Genomic DNA, 15195 nt, shown 5'->3' on the forward strand with positions numbered 1-15195 from the left:
ATATATGTATATACATACATATATGCGGACCTATGAACATTATATAAAAGCATTAAATGGAGTCAAGTGATTTAAGAAAAACATTAATATTTTTGGTATCTAGTCAGAGTTTTAAAATGTTTTATCTTTATATATCTAGATAATTTTAAATGATGCCAAAAGCAGTTTTGTAGGAGAAAAAAATAAATCAGCTCCTTTTCTGACTTGGAGATGTTCTGTGTATTAATTACAGAAATCATCATTAAATATCTTTTAATGTTGAGTTAGTACAATGTGATTGGTGACACTCTATGTTGTCAGTAATTCAGATATGAAATGGAAGAGATAAACATTTAATTTGACCCTATTTGCAGCCATCAACAGAGCACAAGATTGCTCCTTATTTTTTCCCTCCAACCTCTAATACCTTGAGGAACTCAGAAGATTAGACCAAAGAAAGACACTAGGGAGCCAACCTGAGGTCAAAGATAGTCTCTGTAGGAGTGAGCTAAGAATAGCACATGGTGGCCTTTCAAAGTTGGTCTTTTTGGTTTTCTTATCCTTTTTAATAAGAATGAAAGAGTTTAATTTATCATTTATAGTTCTCTCTCTCTCTCTCTGTGGCTATGCTTCTAATGGCATCCTCACCAGCACCCAATCCAGCCAGCCTTTGCAAAAATGGGACATATGGTCCAGATGGAGGCATAGCTCCTTCCTTTCACTCAGAATTTGCTCTCCTCTGGGACTCCTGATTCCTGTCTGGACTTTGCCTCTGCTTCTCCAGGTTGCCACCTAAGAAGGACTGCTCACCTGACTCTTGAGGTCTGCATTGCCCCCAGACACATCTTTGCATCAGGACTGTCTCCATGCCCTGCAGTCTAAGGTCAGGTTCAGCTGACAAGTCCAGCAAGAGTTCACTGCTCTTTAGAGAGGAAATATCAGTCCTAGTCAAACCCTTCACTAAGGTAATGAAATCAGAAAATTTTAAACTAAGCAATTATTGCTACTATTTAGGAAAACAATAGCAGTTAGCCCAATTCATCCTTCAGATCATTGTAGGCTAACTTAGGTAAGTGTCAGTAAAAATGAAGAAGGTGAAATCTGAGCTGAGCTTAAGGAGGAGTAGGCTGAAGTCAAGCATAAAGGAAGAATAATGCATGTCAGATGGAGGCGAATAAATCAGCCAAGGTACAGCATGAGCAAAACACATTCATCGGACAATCTCGGGAGAGCTGCTGCTTTCAAGGTTACACAGGTAGCCTTAGCCAACTTATGAGGCATTTGATGCCAGTTTTTTGATCCTCTTGTGAGTTGGTTTCTGCTTTTTCAAATGATTGTCTGAAGACCACCTGCATCATAATTACCAACTTGCTTCACTGAAAATAGTTGGGACCCGTGTAAGCCTGCTATATAAGAATCCTTCAGCTAAAGCTAGGGAATTTGGCTTTGTATCAAGTTCACCAGGTCATTCTTGTTTGAGAACAAGTACCATAGAGTTATCATTTTTAAACTTTTTGTTGTTAACAGTCAACTATCATATGTTGACAAAAGCCTTGTTTGCATGGTGTGTGTGTGTGTGTGTGTGTGTGTGTGTGTGTGTGTGTGTGTGTGTCTATATGTGTGTAGCGGGCTCTTGGAATACCTGTGCTCTCAGTGCTCAAGAGAAAATCATTGCTGTAATTAACAGGGCAACTCTCCTCAGAGAGGACAGTTATAATGACAGTGGAGGTTTTAGAAGATTAACCAATCATTAGGGTGTGAAATGAATTTGCTTCATACGAGACACACTTTAGATTCAAAGACATAAATTGGTTGAAAGAAAAGGATGAAAAAGATATGCCATGCATATGGTAACAAAATTAAAGATTTTAAAACAAAATTTATTACTAGAGACAATGATGAGTCAATCAAACAAGAACTGCTATATCTAAATACATCTAATATAGCAATTATCAATATAAAGACATATATGCTCCTAACATCAGAGTCCCAAAACAAATAAAGCAAAATCTGACAGAATTGAAGGGAGAAATAGAAAAATTCAACAATAATAACTGGAGACTTCCATGTAATTTCAATAATGTACAGAACAACTAGGTAGAAAATTAGCAAAGGAACAGAAGACTTGAGCAACACTGTATACTGACTATATTAAACAGACATCTATAGTACACTTCACCCAACAGGAACAGGCTATACATTCTTCTCAAGTGCACATTGAATATTCTGAGTATAGACCATATATCCAGCCATTAAGCAAGGCTAAATAAATTCAAAGGAATTTAAATCATATAAAATATGTTTTGTGATTATGTGGAGTAAAATTAGATGTTAATAAATAGAAAGGAATTTTGGAAGATCACAAGTATATGGAAATTATTTTTTACCCATTTTATTGGGTAAAATTATATTTTACCCAATCTTAAATAAAGATTGGGTAAAATAAGAAATCACAAGAGAAATTTAAAAATAAATCAGGATTTCCCAGGCTGTCCAGTGGTTAAGACTCCATGTTCCCAATGCAGGGGGCATGGGTTCAATCCCTGGTCAGGGAACTAAGATCCTGCATGCTGTAGCCAAAAAAAAAAAAAGACTATGAAATCAATAAAAATTAAGATACAGCATACCCTACAGTTATAGGATAAGGTTCAAGTAATGCTTAGAGAGAAATTTATAGCTCTAAACACCTATATTTTTAAAAGAATAAAATTAATAACTAAAATTTCATCCTTAAGGAATTCAAAATAATGCAAACTAAACCCAAGTTGAGGGAAGAAAAAAAATAAAGATTAAAGAAGAAATAAAAGAAATAAGAAATAGAAAAAAATGAGAAAAATCAATAAAACTAAAATAGGTTCTTTTAAAAGTCGATAAAATTGGCAAGCATTTAGTTTGACTCATAAAGTAAAAAAAAAAAAGAGAGAGAGAGAGAGAAGCTTCAAATTACTACTATGAAGAATGAAAATGGGGACATAAATACCAACGTCACAGAAGAAAAAAAACTAGCAGGCAGGATGGAAGCAAAAGGTTCCATGGTAACCAGGGAATAAAAAAGTAACTATAGACTACTCATTTGAGATGTTTATTGGTGAAAGAAATTAGTTAATTAGGCAAGAGCTTAGGGAGTGAAGAGGAAAGAAGGGTTTCTGGGAAGAGGGTATATTTTCAAATGTTGTGATTGTTAATTTTATGTGTCAATTTGGCTAAGGGATGCCCAGATTACTGGCAAAACATTATTTCTAGGTATGTCTGCGAGAGTGTGTCAGGAAGAGATTAGCATTTGAATCAGTAGACTGACTAGAGAAGCGTGCTCCCACCAGTGCTGGTGGACATCATCCAATCTGTTGAGGGCCCGAATGGAACAAAGAGGTGGAAAAGAAATGAAAACTCACTTTCTCTGCTTGAGCTGAGACATACATCTTCTCCTATTCTCGGACACCACTGTTCCTGGTTCTCAGGCCTTTGGACTCACAACAGGACTTAGGCCACTGGGCCCTCTTTCTCAGAACTTTGGACTTAGACTTAGACCATTGGCTTCCCTGGATCGTCAGGCCCTTGGACTAGGACTGAATTACACCACTGGCTTTTCTGGTTCTTCAGCTTGCAGTGGCAGATTGTGGGACTTCTCAACCCCCATAATCACATGAGCCTATTCCTATAACAAATCTCTTATCTGTATCTATGTCTATAGCTATATCCTATTGGTTCTGTTTCTTTGGAGAATCCTGTTAAATACAAATCTTATATTTGGAAGAGATAAATTAGAACAGTTAAGCAAAATATAAGTGACAATTTACTGGTTCATTAAATTAGAAAGGATAATGGTGGGGTTGAAATCAAGCATCACTGGTTTTAAGAATTTAAAAGTTCCTCTGTCTCTCTTTCTTTTACTCTCACTCTCTCACCCTCTTCCTTCTTTCTATTTTTCCATACTGTACTTTGTGGAAGGAAATCACTACGCTATATCACTTAAGAGGTGAGTGCCCTCCACCTCCTTGAGGGCAGAATATCTACATAAATTATTTGTATATCTACTAACCCATGTATATACACATAGCAATAAACATTTCTATATGTAACCATATTCTTCTATATTAAGCTAAACATGAGTTCATACCAATGTTTATTCTGCTTATGTTTTATAATACTACAGAATACCTTGAGATTCAGTTGGACACAGAGGATGGAGAAAGGAAAATGCAGATTCTCATGCTCCAGAGCAGTACTAACCAATGGAAAGTTAATGTGAGCCACAAATGCAAGCCACATATATAGTTCGGAATTTTGTTTGGAATTGACATGTACATACTGCTATATTTAAGGTAGATAACCAACAAGGACCTACTGTATAACACAGGGAACTCTGCTTAGTACTCTGTAATAACCTAAATGGGAAAAGAATTTGAAAAAAATAGATACATGTGTATGTATAACTGAATCACTTTGCTGTACACCTGAAACAAACACAACATTGTTAATCAACTATACTTCAATATAAAATTTAAAAATTTTTAAATAAATAAAAAAGTAAAAGGAAATAATTGAAATGAATTTTATAATATTTTAATTTAATCCAGTATATCAAAAATACTATCTCTTCTATATGTGATGCTAGACATGGTTCAAGTGCTCAGTAGCTGCCCGCAGGTAGTAGCTACTGTATAGGACAATATGGCTCCAGGGAAAAATAACAATCGAGATCATTTTCCAACAATGCAGAAAGTGAATTGTATCATTGAGAGCATAAAAATGTTTCAGGGCTTTCTTTCACTTTAATTTAAATTTCTTCTCTAGAATCCTACTCTCAGGTCATATGAAATTGTGATCTTAGGATTTGAGATCTTTTATACTGAACTGAAGAGGGGTCCTTTGTTTGTACTTTGTACTCTTAAGGTTAAAGTAATAGGCATTTCATTTGCTTTTTTTGTAGGTTTTTCTTTACTAGTTTATTCTGTTTTACAAGTACTGAAGATGATTGTGAAAAAGATGGTGATGGTGGTATAGTTTTGTAATTGCCTCAAATCTCCCCTCACAAAATGTAAAACAATTAGGATAATAAAACAGAAAATACACAGACAATATCTACAGAAAAACTAAGAATTCCCAGTAACTTCAATATGCAAGTGGGTGAGGACAAAAGAAAGATAACAAGAAGACCATTTCCTATATTAACTATGTAGAAGGAAGTGAAGGAGGACTAGACATTCTGGGGGCTCTAAGTGGTGGAGAACTCCAAAATCAGCGGACCAATTTGAGGCTTGTGGCTGAAACAAATGTGGACTTTTGCAGGCTCAAATTCACAGGTAAGAACAAGGCACCCATGGAAGTTCAGATGGTGTTAAATTTGTTGGTTGGCCCCTTATGAACTCTGAAACGTAACCAATTGAAACTCCATTCTAGAAAAACAATCCTGCATTGGGGAGAAACTGCTGAAGATATAATCCAAACTGAGCAAGAAAAAAACACCAGGAAGCAAGGAAAGAAAAAGCCCAGATAAAGGTGAGAGATATAACAATGGAAGAGGAAGCTCTAAGTCTTGAAACTGTGCTGTCCTCATCCATCATCCCTTCCTAAGAGTTCAGTTTAAAAAACCAATTAAATATAAGTAGTAGGAATGAACTTAGTTGAATCACTTAAAAAGTTTGTAGAAAAAGAAACTAATGAATCAATAAAATAAGTGTACATTAGAAAGGTATGCCCATGCAACAAATACATAGTTTAACCAAAAATATCAAATCAAGCTAAAAGAAGTTAAGAAATGCTAGAAGCAATAAAAGATCGACACAAACCAGAATTATAAAAACTCATAAGTGAGAATGTAAGATGAAAAGGAAGAAAATAAAAGAATTAAAAGAAAAAAAATAACTATAGATTTGAAGACCAAGTTAGAAAGAACACTAAAGCATATTAAAATAACAACTAATGTAAAAGATAAAAAGAATATAGAAATAAAATTTAAAAACAAGTAATGAAAGAGATGGAAAGGATTTGAGAGAAAGTGCTAGATAGAGGACAGGTAAAGAAGGTCTAATATAAGTACACCAGGAGTCACTGAAAGCGAAAATCAAACCAATAGTACAGAATAAATACTAAGCATTACAATTTCAGAAAAAAATTCCTAAACTTTATAAAAGAGCTTGAAACTATATTTAAAAGGTTATGCCACCTACTGGGGGGAATTGACCCAGAACAGCCAATGTTGCAATATATTTTAATAAAACTATTGACCTGAAAACTAAAGGAAAGAATATTTGGAGAATCCAGGCACAAAGACCAAGTCACTTATAATGAAAAAATAAATAGATTGCAGGCCTTTCCAGATCAGTGTTTTATACTAGAATGCAATGGAGTAACATGTGTAAGATTTTAAGAAAAACATTATTAATAAAGAATTTTTTCAGATCAAATTGATCTTGTATAAATAGACAAACCATGAGGAAAATGAAATAGCATAGGAAATATTATTGCTGAATCTACTTGAGAATAAGCTTCAAATAATCTATTTGAGAATAATAATCTACTTGAGAATAAGCTTTAAAACACAAAAATGACCATAAATACACTGGCATAAAGGACTGGTTATGGCCATAGAATCTACATTTACCTGTAGAACAAAGACTAGATAATGATTTTCAGGGAGATGGAATAGTATATGATAGTTACATTCTCTGACAAGGTAGTAACAGTGCAACTACAACAATGTTGTAATAATTGGGACTGTATATAAAATGTAGAACAAGCTCAGTGATTTCAAGTATGTTGCTTGAGATTAGACCACTGGAGATGGAGAAGAGTAGAAGATAGTACTAGTTCATTTTTCTCCTGCATGGGGGGAAAAGATTAATGGTCTCTAAAAAGAGGGTGGGTATGAAGAGTACTGTATAAAAGAATTAATATACAGGGAGTTATTAAGACAAGAAAACAAACCTTTCTAAATATATGATAAAACAAAAAGTAAGAACAAATATATGAAATTGCATTTAAAAGTATATTTATATAGGGCTTCCCTGGTGGCGCAGTGGTTGAGAGTCCACCTGCCAATGCAGGGGACACCGGTTCATGCCCCAGTCCGGGAAGATCCCACATGCCATGGAGCGGCTAGGCCCGTGAGCCATGGCCGCTGGGCCTGCGCGTCCGGAGCCTGTGCTCCGCAACAGGAGAGTCCATAACAGTGAGAGGCCTGCGTACAGCAAAAAAAAAAAAGTATATTTATATAAACATGTAAATGTATATATATATGAATATATAATCATATAAATATAGTATATTTATATTCATCATATAAAATAATGAAATACAACATTGCAGAACTAAAGCCAAACACATTAATTTTGTCAGCAAACATAAATTGGCAAAACATAGCTATCAAAAGAAAAGGATGTTCAAATTTGTCAACAAAGCAAAATCCAAAAATATGCTATTTACTAGAGATATACCTACAACCAAGAAATTCATAATGATTAAAATGACAGGATGAACAGATATATACCACCATAAAAATATAAAGAAAGCAAAGTTGGAAATTTTTAAATCTGGTGAGATAGCAATCAGAACATTAAAAAAGGCAAAGAAGGATATTTTCTAGTGCTAGTAGCTACGATTTACAACAGAGATTTAATTACTGATATTTATGCATCCAATAGTAAAGAAATTTCATAAGGAAAAAAACCACATGAGTTTGCTGGATAGACAAAAACACAGCTATAATAGGAGATTTTAATATACACCTTTAGGATTGTCATGCCTTCTTTGAGAATTGATCCCTGTATCATAATGTATCCTACTTATCCTTGATAATCTTTATTGTTCTAAAGTCTACTTTGTATGAAATTAATACAACTACTCAAACTTTCCTTTTGTTAGTGCTCTCACATTAGCCTAAACTCAGTTTTCAGCAGTTCATTAAAAAATTCTACCTTAATCTTTCTACCAAATTAGATGGCATTCTATCTGAGGCAAGCAAATGCATGGATCTTGTTTCTCGTTACAGGTGTCTCTACAAATTTCAGGTAAGCTGTCTAACCTGCAACTTTATTTCTCTGGTGGGTGCAAGAAAAGTCATTAATTTGTAGTTTGCCTAGGTTTTCATTTTGTTAGGATAGAAGCGATGCTCTTTCCAGCTCTGTATATCTCTGAGGTGAAAGTGGAAGCACTCTACTAGGTTTTTTATTTGACTTTAGTGAGATTAGACATCTGATTCGTATGTCTGACAATATACACGCAACTCTACTTACTCAACAAAGGAGACTTTGGAAGGAGTTGATAAATAATATCCCTTCATCAGGCAAAACCAGGATGCTGAGAGGCTCACCTGGATGCTTATCAAGCACCCCTGTGCCTTAACCTATGTTTGGACTATTTTAAAAGCTGAAAAATCCATTCTTGGTGTTTTCTGGCACAGTATCTTTCCCCCCAACTGGAAATGTGGTTGTCTCTATTATCTGCTCCTTCGTGACCTGGATGGTACATGAGTTGTTAGAAAGGAAGCTACTTGGTCTTTTTTGTATTTTCCCATCTCCCTTTCTCTGTCATCTGCACATTGAAATTCTGGAAACTTTCTTTCTGTTCACAGATTTTCATGGAAACTGAACATTTGAAGGGACTCAGAGATAATGTATTTCAACTCTTCATTTAGGGATAGGAAAAGGAAGCCTAGGGAATCAAAATGACTCTAGTTTTACAGAAAGAAGGATTGTTGTCATATTACCAGTGATCCAGTTCTCTTTAAAGAGTTCAAATAATCAGATAGCAGACAGCCCACAAACTGCTATTTAGTATTTATATTTTAAAACATGATCAGTGAATAAGCATGAAGAAGAAGAAAAAGTATGAAGCATAAGACATGTTAACACCTAGTCTAGCCTGTTGGTTACATGGTTAAAGTACTTCCAAAAATTATCTAAGAGTTTATAAATTTCATCCAATTTTAACATAACTTTTCTTCTATTCGAAAAATATTCTCTTATATTTAAGCATCCTTTCTATTCACAAGCATTTAAAATAGATTTTTATGTGTTGTTTTCACAGTATAACATGCTGCGACATCCATAGCTTATTTTTTAAAAATCTAAAAATACTCCTTTTTGAATTTGTCAATATGCTCTCGAGGTGGTTACAACCATGATTTTATAAGTTAATGGCTATGTGAGCATTTCTATAATTTTGCCTGGCTTCTCCAGATATCTTTATTTTCTCTTCAATGTATTATCTCCTGGGCTTTACATACAGTGTGGCAATTAACATTTTTTAATAAAATAAATAAAAATGATTCAGCCTCCCAGCATTCCTACTTCTATTTTTGGTTGTATCAGAGTACATATTTCATAAAGTTTTTTTTGTGTGTGTTCATTTTTTTGTTTTTGCGGCACGTAGGCCTCTCACCGCTGTGGCCTCTCTCTGCGGAGCACAGGCTCCGGACGCGCAGGCTCAGCGGCCATGGCTCACGGACCCAGCCACTCCACGGCATGTGGGATCTTCCCGGACCGGGGCACGAACCCGCGTCCCCTGCACCGGCAGACAGACCCTCAACAACTGCGCCACCAGGGAAGCCCCTTCATAAAGTTTTTACAGAGCTAACCCCAAAATAAAGAAAATATGAAGTTTACTACGTAAGTAATCATTTTCAGTCACTTTCATAGCTACATTATGAATAGTTAATATGGATTTCCTTTGTTTTATTGCTAGATTTTGTAACACCTCGGCTGGAAACTATCAAAGTAATAAAAAAGGAAAATAAGCATTAGATAATTAGGTTTACATGGGATTAAATTTTGGTGGCACAATTTAATGAGGGACCTCAAATTCATGATGAACGTTTAGTTGGCCCCTCTTCTTTCAGCCAAGCATCTTACGTGATTAGTTTAATAACACTCAGTGTTTAAATGTTACAGGATGTGAATAAATTTGATGATTTGAGAGTGTAAGACATAAAATAGATTTTGATTTACTTGCAGCCCATTATTTTGATTAAATTTTCCATGAAACTACACAGTTTTAAGTTCTGGGGAGCTTGGGTAAATTTTTGCATGAGTAACATACAAAAATATTTAGATAAATATTGCAAAATTCAGCTAGCTCTGTGGTTCCTTGACTACACTGTGTCAAAAATTTAGATCTTTTGAAATTGTTAGCTGGTTCAGTGAAATTTCCATTCCAATATTTGGCATCCTGTGAATTCAAGTTTGACTGGCTTTGTCTTATTTTATATTTTGTCACTGGTTAGTTTCCATAGATCAAAAGGAGACTGAATTAGGAATAATTTAAAGTGTAAGGACAGTCAGCAGAAAACACATGAAAAATCATGATTCTATTATTTCAGATAACTGGGGCAAAGTATGAAAAAACAAAATTCCTGAATTTTGCTTTAGCCGTTAATTTTACTTTCTTGTTTTGCACTTGGCTTTGCCAAACTATCTTAACCCAAATTACTATCAGAGTGAACAATTAACTTCAGATGACTTGCATGTTGTTTTTAAATTATTTTTTTATCAGGTCAAAAACACAAAGACATATAAAGAAAAAGTAACAACCATGTGACCACCAGTCAACTTTATCAGATCTGAGTCTTTTGTCATGTTTGCTTTAGAGTTTGCAAGCAATTAAACATTAGAGATAATACAAAGTTATCATTCCAGAAACCAGTGGACCCCAGACAGTACACATCTAAGGACTAGCTCAAAGACAAGAGACCACTACCATCTCCCTCTCTACCACTAAGGTTCCCTTGTTCACTTATACCCAAAACTATCTAAAGGAAGTTGTAGAGGAATGACGATGATGTTAAGAGACAAAATATTACCAAAGTGACTATTGAAAATATCAGCTCAGATTAGGTTTAAAAACCAGAATGTATGAGTTCCTTCTTTCTCCAGCTAAAAAATTTGTATTTGTGAAGCAGAGATCAGCTTTATCCAAATAATGTAACACATTTTCCTCTACATGTCTGAATTGCAGTAAAAAACCATGCACATACATATAAAATCTATATATATATATAGACATATATTTATATATACACATATATATGCATAGATATAAATTAAGTCAACTACTTTGCATTAAGTAACAGAATATTTAACTTGTCAGAGTCACACAATTTTCCATTTATGGAATAGGTATGTTTTTAATTATTAATGTGAATATACCACAATAAAGCAATTTTTTAATAATATGAAATTGCAATGCACTAAACACCTAACCAAATAATAATGGAAGAGGGTAATGTCCATTTGAAATGGAATACTACTCAAGTAGTAAAATGATTATGAAATAAAAGTCTTATTATGTCTTTGAAGAATTCCCATTTTAAAATATAGCCTAAGGGTGTTTCTTTTCTTTGTTCGATTTTCACTGACTGAAATAATTTAACAGGAAGACAGGCATGCATGACTGTTATTCTGCTTCTTTGGAAATTCAGTGACTAATATGCTCCGGAAGAGTTAATGCTTTGCAATGGAAAATGGCATTGAGGAAACAAATTAATTACATTCTTGAATGGATGTGGATTTTTGCACCAAAAAATTTAGATAAATGTGGATTACATTCACTTACTTATATAAACTATTATCAATAGTATAGTATTAATGCACAAACTGATTTTCCAGCAAATTGTCATGAATATGTGTTTGAATTCAGTTTTGTGTCATATTTATTCCCTAAAATAATTTCTATATCTCATCACCTTGATCTGCTGCTTAGTGCTACAAAAACCTAAGCTGTGGCCTCCAACAATATGTGTACAAGGATACTTAATATAACATTACTTGCAAGGGCAAAAAACTGGAAACAATGTGAATACCCTTCAGTATGGAAATAGTTGAATAAATTATTATATATCTCTACTAAGTATGAAACTAGACATTAGAAGAATAATTTAGAACTCATACACTCTAACTCATGGAATATCCAAAAATATTGTTAAATCAAAAGCATAAGTTGCAACAAAATGTGCATAATATATATGAGTTATCTCAGGATTTTTTTAAAACATGATTTGAATGTTTTCCTTCCTTTACTTGATTTGAAATCATTCAAACAGTATTGAAAGTATCTGATCATTAACAAGCTGATAGAATTTCCCTACAGAACCACCTCGACCTAGTATGTGTTGAACGTTCATTGGGTGGGTGAGATTTTCTTTCTCTATATTTTCTGCAGTAATTAATCTGTTTAGATTTTCTGTCTTTCCCAAGGCCAATTTTGATAAGTTGTACTTTTCTGGGAATTTCTCCATTTCATCTAGAGTTTCAAATTTACTTGCAAAGTTGTGCAAATTAGTCTCATCATTTTAAAAATTTTCTTTTTTTTGATAGTTATTTTCCACTTGTCATTTCTAATTTTGTGTATTTGTGTCTTAGTTTTATGTTGGTAGGATAGCTAGTGGTTTGTTTCTTTCATTGGTAGCCTCCAAAATGAATTTTCTTTCAGCAAAGTATTTCCATAAACAAAATGGATGTTTTTCAAATAATTTCCATTTAGATTTATTTATTAGATCTACTATTTTTCTATTTCCAAATTCATTAATTTCTATGTTTATACTTACTAATTTCTTCTCGTTTTTAATTGTTCTCTTCCTACTTTAATTTGTAAGTCATTAATTTTATTATAGTATATAATAGTTACTTGAATATATTGCTGATTCTAGAACTGAGGCAGTGAAGCTATGAGATGAGCCTGGAGTATCTCATAGTGCCACAAAGGAATGAAGTATTCAAAAGAAAAAATGATGGGGTGGTGTCAAATAGATACAAGAGCCAATCTGAATGAGATTCTAGTGGCCAAAGAATTTGAGCAATAAAATAAATAACAATAGCATTGTTTTATAACCCAAAGTATAAAATAAATATATATGAGTACATACTGGTATAAATAAATAATTTTAATAAATGAGGAGAAAGGGATAGTTTTTTTTTTACAAAAGAATTCCAAATACTGTATATAGATATTACTCTCTCTAGGAGTGGAGCTTAATAACGACACCCTGGAATGTGAAATGGACCTAGTCATGCACTTCCACAGGATACAGGCAGGAAAAAATAGTAGCCATGCAGTGGAGAAATCTGACAAACACAACCTTAACCGAGTGGTCAAGGTTAATATTATCAATATCATGTTGATACCATATACTCCTAAATATATATATGTGATGAGATGGGTGCTTCTTTTCTGTGGTATTCTTCCAAAATCCACAAACCCAGTCCTCATGAGAAGAACATTAGACAAACCCTAATGAGAAACATTATATAAAATACCTGACTAGTACTGTTCAAAAATGTCAGATCATAAAAAATAAAGGAAGATTGAGAAGTTGTCACAGACTGAAGGAGACTAAGGAGACATCACAGCTAAAGGAAATGTATTATCCTGGATTGGATTCTGGAAATTACTGGAAAAATGATTAACTAATTGGTTAATAGTAATGTACCAATGTTGATTCCTTAATTTGGACCAAAAGTACTATGATACATAAGATGAATACGATAGACTCAGTGGCTTATAAACAATAGAAATTTAGTTCTCTCAGTTCTGGAGACTAGGAAGTTCAAGATCGAGGTGTCAGCAGATTCTGTGCCTGGTGAGAGCTCCCTTCCTGGCGCACAGACTGTAGTCTTCTCACTGTGTGCTCGCATGGCAAAAGGGTGAAGGAGTTCTCTGGGTTTTTTTAATAAGGGCACTAACCCCATTCATGAGGGTTCCACCCTCATGACCTAATAACCTCCCAAAGACCTGCCTCCTAATTCCATCATATTAGGAGTTAGGATTTCAACATAATGAATTATGAGGGGATACATTCAGTCTATCACCGATATTAACACTAGGGGAAACAAAGTAAAAAGTATATGAAAACTGTCTATGTTATCTCTGTAACTTTTCTTTATATCTAAAATTATTTCTAAGTAAAAATTTTATATCTAGAATGGGTTGCAATGGCTTAAGTAAAATATAGCTTTGTGAATTCAGCCAATGGAAATTCAGATATTAATCCATAGTTTCTTCATTAAGTTATTTATTCATAAATATGTATTGATAATTTAGTGTATGAATAGCATTGTGCTAGGTTATGGATTGTAAAATGACCAAGTTAAAATCCTCAAGGCAACTCATCATCCTTAATAGATATGCTCAGATTCTGTCAAATAAACTTTTGAGGTTTAATTAGGGACAGGGGATTATTTTTGAAAATGTAAGGGAAAAACTGACTCTAAGAGACAGATGCAATACCTGAGTCTTCAGAGAAATCCAACTATTTTTATGTCTTTTAATATGATCTTTTTATTGATGAATTCAAACTACTCTAGCCTTTTAAAATTATTTGATCAGGCAAATATTACTGTCAGAAACTAGCTCAAATCAAAATTATCATGTAACCAGTTAAACTCATTGCATTTGAATATTAATTTCTGCCAATCCATAATCTAATCGTTTCAAAATAATCTGTTTTCTACCAAGTCTAATGATTTCTCAAGGAATGAAACACTTGGGAAAACATTACAACGTGTTTTGCTGGGTACAAACTAGCCCTTTAAATCTGTATTTTTCAAAACATTTATAGTGGCCTATGGGTGAGCCATGATATTTTTAAGTATTTCATAATGAAATAGATAGAATATAATAGAGTACAATACAATATAATACAAAATGGGAATAACCAAATGGCATTTAATGCAATAAAGATTGTTTTGTAAAATTTGTTTTAACTTAGATGTATGTGTGGGGGATGTGTGTGTGTGTGTGTGTGTGTGTGTGTGTGTGTGTTATGTCCGGATGTAAAATATATTTCTTATATATGGATCAAGAAAAAACAGTTCAAATCTTCTGCTCTTATGCTTTTTTCAGTGTTGTTCCAGGACCAGAGACATAGCATATAGGTCTTATAAGAGGAGTCTTAACAATAAGCAACATGAAGGTAAAGAAAATAAAAAACATCTTCCTTGGGGAATCGGAAAAGGCTTTTTGAAGGAGGTGAGATTTGAACAGAATTCTGAAGAACTCATAATTACATACAAGAATCCCAATAGGTCGACATACTAGGAAAATGATACTTACTATAGGGTGGCTGGAAAGATGAAGACAAATGCTTCATGTGAATCAGAATCATCTAGACGCTTGTCAAAATGCAGATTTGGGGGCCTTGCACCCAGATATTCTGATTCAATAGATCTGGAGTGTGACCAAGAAATCTGCATTTTTAATAAGCACCTGCTCCATAAAAACACT

At 33.8% G+C, this 15195-nt stretch overlaps 1 pseudogene across 1 annotated transcript in view; it reads right to left on the bottom strand.

Moving 5' to 3' along the window:
- Positions 1-697: 697 nt before the first annotated feature.
- LOC307195228 (nuclear pore complex protein Nup50-like) overlaps positions 698-15195 on the bottom strand; it is a 61160-nt pseudogene continuing 46662 nt past the window's right edge. Inside the window, exon 3 of the transcript in view lies at positions 698-901. The product of the transcript in view is annotated as a nuclear pore complex protein Nup50-like (transcript). The remainder of the gene's footprint in view (positions 902-15195) is intronic.

The sequence above is a fragment of the Stenella coeruleoalba genome (genome assembly GCF_951394435.1).
Source record: "Stenella coeruleoalba genome assembly, chromosome: 12".
NCBI classification, from domain to species: Eukaryota; Metazoa; Chordata; class Mammalia; order Artiodactyla; family Delphinidae; genus Stenella; species Stenella coeruleoalba.